Consider the following 7,211-nt stretch of genomic DNA (forward strand, 5'->3'; position numbering starts at 1 on the left):
ATATCGGCGTCGATATGTAAATGCTTCCAACTATACTGACGGTCGATCACGACAAATTTGACAGCTCTTCTAACAAATACTATAACAAACAAGGAGACGTTAACGCGTTCGCTGGTCACGTCAACGAAAACAAGCTAAAAGTTACGCTTTCGAAAGCCATCTCGAGATTGCATCGTTTATTACCGTGTGCACTCAACCACGACGGGCGAAATGGACGGGATTCCATAAAAAAAGAAACTATACGTCAAAGTCTGAACGTATCCATGCGTAAATAATGCATCAATATTTCAGAATTTAATGAAGCTGGAATATAACCACTGGGTATTAACCAAAGCTTTCTTATATACAGTAGTATTTATCAGTGCGCCTAGAAATTAAATATCGTCTGGCGCTAAAAAACAATTTTGCGTTCAGCAATTTGACAACGGTAACTAAAAGTAACCAGTTATTAATTATTGTTAGCAGTACTATGTTAGGTTTTTGAGCAACCCTACCACTACGAACCGATGCACACCTAACACGACGATAAGTAAATAACCTGAAACCTTATAGAACAATAAATCATTTGAATCACACTTCATTCCATCCAAAACACCTATTCTTTTCGTCCTACTACCTCGCTTACCCAACAATATCCCCTCCATCACCATCTCCAGCTTCCTAATTGACTCTCAGTAGAGTATTTGATAAATGAATGACCAGTACACTGTGTTTTGTCACGTCATACCCGCCAAAGCCACGTCACAATAATAGCAGGGGCTTAAATTATCGCGTTGATGCATTAGACAGGTACTACTACTGAGAAGTATTTTCCGCGCGTGTATTTCTAGAATTCTAAATAATTGTTTGTCCCCTGCCAAACTGGATGTAAGCACTGCAGGTAAATAACCGCGCACATCCACTGAATAACCACATCAACTAACTTGTCGTAGATCCACTACAATAATTGCTTAGATCAATAAAACAATAGCCCCTACGCATATTGGCCTCGCAGACTGATGTAGCATTATGAATTATTCGGAAAATAATCGCGAACCGCAGCCTGGCTTCAATTCTTTTGGCTACGAAGGTCTTCGATTCGATGTTATCATTTATTTTCTAACATATGGATTGAGAAGTAACAGAACTTGTGTCTGGTGCTAATACGTTGGGTATGGCGCTAACATTTGATGCAGTCGTGACGCGTATTGATCAATTGATAACACGAGAGTAGGATATACAAAAATGAAATTCTTAATCCAAACTACGCTCGCTGAATCCGTGTCCTTCCTCACCGATTCCATCCCCCAACCCGTATGCCGGATTTCGCGACAGCTGTTGCGGGTCGAATTCCACGATTAGATAATTTTCCCCGTGCAGCAATTTACGGCATGATTCTACCCGAAACGAAACAGACGGAAAGGGAAAACATAATGAAGAAACAACTAAACCACAGTTAGATAGAAGTACAATGGAACCCATGGGGAGGGAGGGGGGGAGGCGGACTGATTTGACGATATATGAAACCAAGTAATCCCTTATGTTGGAAGTGATTGCCATGATTCGAATTATATTCCATCTTGAAATGGGAATTAATAGCACGAAAACATTGTGCGATCGAATCAGTTCGCTGAACCGTAGAGAGAGGGGCGATAAATTGGCAACCCATCCGAAAGAGTACAAAAGTAATTCGAAGATTTCATCATCAAGCTCTATCGGGATGAACTCTGGATACACGCCGAATCGAATCGGCATCCTACACATCCACTGTTAGTCGAAGCATGGTTGCAATCTTGACGACGATATTGACGACGAACAAAAAAAAACTGCATTGCGTTGACCAATATTACAAAATAATCTGCACTTGGCAAAAGATTCCAATGTTTTCATCCCGTCAAGAGAATTTTTTATTCCTGCCACAGCAAGTGCCCCTCCCAACATACAGCTGGTAAGGTACAGGCCGTAACCAACAGAATGTGGCATGTACGCGCGAATATTATTATTATAGATTATCTACCGGTTAATGCATGCATAATACATAGACACAACTACAAAATAAATATCAAGTCTCTCCTAACAATATAAGAATAAAAATTACTCAAAGGGCTCCTAACGTTTTATAAATTCTATGTAATCCTGGCACGTAGTGTGTTGAAAAATATTCAAAACACTCGCATTGCGACATAAGCAGTCTGCGTGAGTCCCATATATTGGCCAGGAAATTGAGATTAAATGAAACGGGAAAAGTCCACAGGTCAACGCAAAATAGAAACCTTAAGCATTGTAGAATACCAAATTTAAACCATCCCCACCTTAATACTGTCCTCCTTTGCTTATACTAAATTCGACGAGACAGTCAACGGTGACTGACCATAGGGATTTAGAGCCACATGACGATTAATGAGGCCTCTTATAACATCAGATTTTCTCGTAAAATCATATTTAAAGTCCAATGTTCTACGTGACCGGACCATTTACAAAATGTAAAAGGTGTACAGTTGCTAAATTTCCTGGAAGTTAGCATTTCTAAGCCTCCATTTCAAACATTTCCAAAAAATGATTCCAAAATATTTCGTATATGGGTTGATTTTTGTTAGGCATCGGAATAAAACCTTCTGGAGCGGGTGCAGGATCTGAGGAAAACTTCCTTTAAAGAACTCGTCGGCAATTGCAAGGAATGAGAACCTGGTCCCAGCACTGTGAACCCGGTTTCTCCCCACTCCCACGCATTCATGGTTATTACTTATGTACATGGACCATTTAGTACTCACGAATTACCACGCTTAAGCACAGTCTGTTTGTCACGGTTAAGGTATTGTAACTTTTGGGTAATGGAAATCTCTGGGAATTTTTTATTCGCATTTCTAATTAATTTAACTGCTCCAACGAAGCTCAGCAATTTGTCTAAGAAAATTTATGTATTGAGAATTCATCACAAATGCTTGGCTTGTGATACTCAAACATTTATTAATTCAATCGGCCAGAGACAAACCTGCCCAAGAAGTGACCTTCGCGCTTCCGACGAAAAAGAATTCGGTGCAGCAAAAATCGTGAAATCTTCACGATTCAAGTGACAGTTACCTTAACGGATTAACCCGCTGATCGAAATACAGTAATTTCATGAAAATTCTTCCATTACGTCTAATATTCATACAGAAACAAAATTAATCAAACTTTTGTTTATGCAAGAGCAAGGGATTAATTGATGTAACAGTTCTAATGAATTGAATGGAATCATACGACGATCATTAACAACATATGAGAATATGATAATACGGGCTGATTATAATAATTTCCATATATACGCAGGTGTCCGAATGATCAAACAATCATGATATACTATGATCGCCGCGCTTAAAAAAAAACAATCTGTATGACTATTTGCCATACATAACCATACTTATGACTGTTGCGTGGTGTAGGCCCTGGCATTTTTCGTGACAACAAATCAAAGTGTCAACAGCATAAGAGAAATATTACTTTTTTTAATTACCGCAAGCATTTCATAAATAAAAGAAGTATATTACCTTTTGCTTCTCGATATTAATTCACTGGTGATTCGCTCTTGTACCTATAATTTATAATCACGTAGAATAGTTCTGTGTACATCGACAAAAATACTTTCGAATATCAGCAACTAAATCGTGCGGGAAACGCTCGTACATCTCAACTCTCTTAGGTGCAAGCATGCTAGCTTATCTACTAAAGACACTTATTATTGAACGAAAATTAAAAAAAAAAATACAGGAAAAGCTCATGCAACGGAGGAAAAGTAAAACGGAACAATAAATCATTTGGCTAACATGAATAGATAAACGTCGGGCATTGACATCACCAGGTAGTTACTAAAACAGGAAATCATTCCGTAGGAGGCTAGAGAATTGGAACCAAGACAACACGGTTATAAAAATGAAAAACACAGCTGTTGAATGAGAGTTCAAAACTGTTGCGTGTCCATTAACATTTCATTGAATTGCAGAGCAATAACGCTACACGACAACATTATTAAGAGTTCGCCGTCTTTTCTGTCGTAAAATGTTAGATAACAATTTTGGTCAAAAACTTTGAATGATATATGTTTCAACCAAAGAAATGCTTACAAGGAACTAAGTAACTCCCACAGTTGCTGTTTGCAGCCAATCACCAAACAGTTAAGCGACGTCATATTCGTAGGAATTTGAAGAAGGGACCCTAGAAATTTTTCTTTCTACAAGACTCAATGGCGTAACTAATTCAATCAAAACTGGTCTAATTATTTACAATAAAAATCTACATATGAATAGCAATCACTTGAAAGCAGTGTATTAGCGTCCGGCAACATCTCCGGTAGCACCGATTTGAATGGACGCCTGACTCAACGGCGGGTTGCTAAGGAATAACGCCAAAGCTATGGAAACGACGTTTTTCCTAATTCAGATCACAAGAAACGACAGCATTTACCCCAATCATCATCAGAAATATCAAGATATGCCAGGTATTTAGCGGGGAAAACTTGGACATGGTCTGCATCTTTGGAAGTTATGCTTAAGAAATACAGAACCCATGTTCCTCGGTAGTAGTGTTGGAGTAATATTCAAAGAGGTGACGAAATACAGAACAATGGAAAGAATGCAAGCTAATGCAATCATCTTTTAAATTATAGCTAAGTTTCAGGGTACCAAATCTTAAAGTTTTGTCTTACCATTAACACAGCCACAGGAAAAGTATCCAATATTTCAAAACTGTTCTTCAGCGGCAACCACACGCACTGAATAAGATTGACCTTCACTCTTGGAGAAAAATCACAAAACCTACACTGGATATCAACAAAGTCGTATCAACATTCAGGAACGCTAAGATCTTAACACTGACCTACGCCCGAACGGCTCCAACGTCTCTCCTCATCTGAGCAATGTTTCGCGTACGCCATGTACGAACCGCGCTCTGGTGGCGATCACAGCTCTCTATCGGTTAGAATGGGTACTTTTTTAAATTTCGGAGCGGTAAGAAATGTTTGAATCTTTTTTTCTTTCTGAAACTATACGCTCACCAAGAAAAAGACTTATCATCTAAAATATGTAAATTAATGAATTGACTAAAATGTCATATTTCTACATTACGGCAATATCTGTTAATACATACGGATGGGATTGTGCTTTATTTATTATATAATTCCATACGAATAGAATACAAATACATAAAAAGGATGAGCACTTGGTTAGTGGGGAAGGTGGAAGGATGTGGATTCAATTTGTACTAACATACTCTGGGACGAAATTCGAACTGTACTCTCCCAACACTTCTTTTGCCTCCCCTAATAAGCAAAAACCTTATGTCCCATAAACCATTCAACTGTTATTCAATTCCGCATGAATTCTTTCCAACATTCTCATCTTTACTTCCTATGTTGGCTAATTTCCTCCCGTTTATCACACAAATGTTCAGTTTAATCTTTTCTGCCTACTTTGGATTTCTCCCAACAATGTTCCTCCTACCCCACCTTATTAAGAACTTTGTTTGATTTCCTATCCGTCAATTTTACCTTTGTAATCTTCTCCAGAACCACTCATTAGCCTCAAGCCCACACCTACCATTTGGCTTCAACAACTAAGTTTCTGCAAAACCAACTCTATACCAAAGGTTTCACCGGTAATTTTCTTTACCTCATTATATACTGTCCCTGTCATCAATTCCCTTCTTGTGATAGTTTTTTGCCAAATGCAATTCTTCTTATGTCCCTACTACTGTAACCATCTGAATCCAAAATAAGTAAACTGTCCTGCCTGATGTAGATTTTGCCCTCCTATTTTAACATTTAACTTAGCTTTCCTCTCTTTCAAAATCTACATAAACTTTATTTTGCTTACATTGATTCTAATCCCAGGGTAATTACACTAATTTTCTAATGTTCAGCAATGATTGTAACCAACCAGCAGACTGGGTGTAGTAAGTTTAATCATCCACAAACCTAAGTGATTTTATGAATTCCTCACCAATTTTCACTCATACCCTCAGTTTCACCCGTGATATTTTTACCATTTCCTCATTTTTTATGTTAAATCTGACGAATAGGGTGCATGAGGTAGAAATTTACTTTAATTCATGAATTTTGGTGATTGCAATAACAGATTTGTAAGCTGTTGCATTGTCTTGATGAAACAATACTTTCTTCTTAGCCAAATGCGGCCGCTTTTGCTTGATTTCTTCGCTTAAACGTTCCAATAAGCACTCATAATACTCACTGTTGATAGTTTTTCCTTTATCAAGATAGTCAATGAAAATTATCCCATACGCATCCCAAAACACCGACACCATGACCTTGCCTGCAGATGAAGCAGTCTTCACCTTCTTTGGAGTCAGTTCTCCCTTTTGAATCCATTGTTTTGTCTGTTATTTTGTCGTGGGTGTGAAGTACATGGACCCAAGTTTCAACCCTAGTTATGAAACGGCTCAACAATTCTGCTTTGTTGAGCCCTGCTTAATTCTGCCGTGAAACTTTGCTAAACACTCAATTGAAACATCTTCACGACACTGGTTTTGCTCGAGTGTGAGCAAACGTGGCACCCATCCACCACACAGCTTTCTCAAGTCCAGAAGTCATCGTTTCACTGTTCACAGCTTGTACAGCCTCATTTTAACTCCGCTACCCATTATTTTACTTTTGCAAACGAAGGACCAGACTCACCCGGAGTAGAATCCAGTTCAGCTTTCATATTGGTTCAGCTGAGGCCTTTCAAATAGAAGTATTGCATCACATAACAATGTGACCATTTTTCTCCATGTTCACAAAATCACTGAAAACGTTCACTATTGATGACTGCCAAACAAATAGATTGCATACTTGCTAATAGTGATATTTTCAAGCAAATACCGCCATCTCTAGGTCAGGGTGGGTACTTATCTTACCCCCCATGTATGTGGCATTCCCTGACGTGGAAAATTTGAGCTGGTTTAGCTATGAAAAGGAGAGATAGAAAGGAAGGCCGTTAACAAAAATATTACTTAGCAAGATCATTTCCTCGGAGGAATGGTAATCGCTTACACTAATAGCAAGTCTCCCTGGTAATCAAACATATATTTGTCAGAAGTAGATTCAGCATGAAAGCTTGCAGAGTTAATAGTATACTTTCCAAGCATCAGACAAAAGTTATTATTTTCAGCATTGTTTCCTGGGGGCATATTTGAATGTGAAATGCTGCATACGTAGTCAGTGGAAAGTGAAAAAATAATAATTTTTCAGGGCTTTTTAGCAA

The 7,211-nt window shown here is 38.3% G+C and overlaps 1 protein-coding gene across 2 annotated transcripts in view; it reads right to left on the reverse strand.

The window, feature by feature from the left end:
- Positions 1-4,817, reverse strand: part of LOC139696288 (serine-rich adhesin for platelets) — a 233,605-nt gene extending 228,788 nt beyond the window's left edge. For both annotated transcript variants that reach the window (XM_071594987.1, XM_071594986.1), the window contains exon 1: positions 4,661-4,817. The gene's annotated coding sequence lies outside the window, so the exon portion shown is untranslated. The remainder of the gene's footprint in view (positions 1-4,660) is intronic.
- Positions 4,818-7,211: the final 2,394 nt, after the last annotated feature.

The sequence above is a fragment of the Hetaerina americana genome, unplaced genomic scaffold (genome assembly GCF_022747635.1).
Source record: "Hetaerina americana unplaced genomic scaffold, ioHetAmer1.1.p SCAF_7, whole genome shotgun sequence".
Taxonomy (NCBI): domain Eukaryota; kingdom Metazoa; phylum Arthropoda; class Insecta; order Odonata; family Calopterygidae; genus Hetaerina; species Hetaerina americana.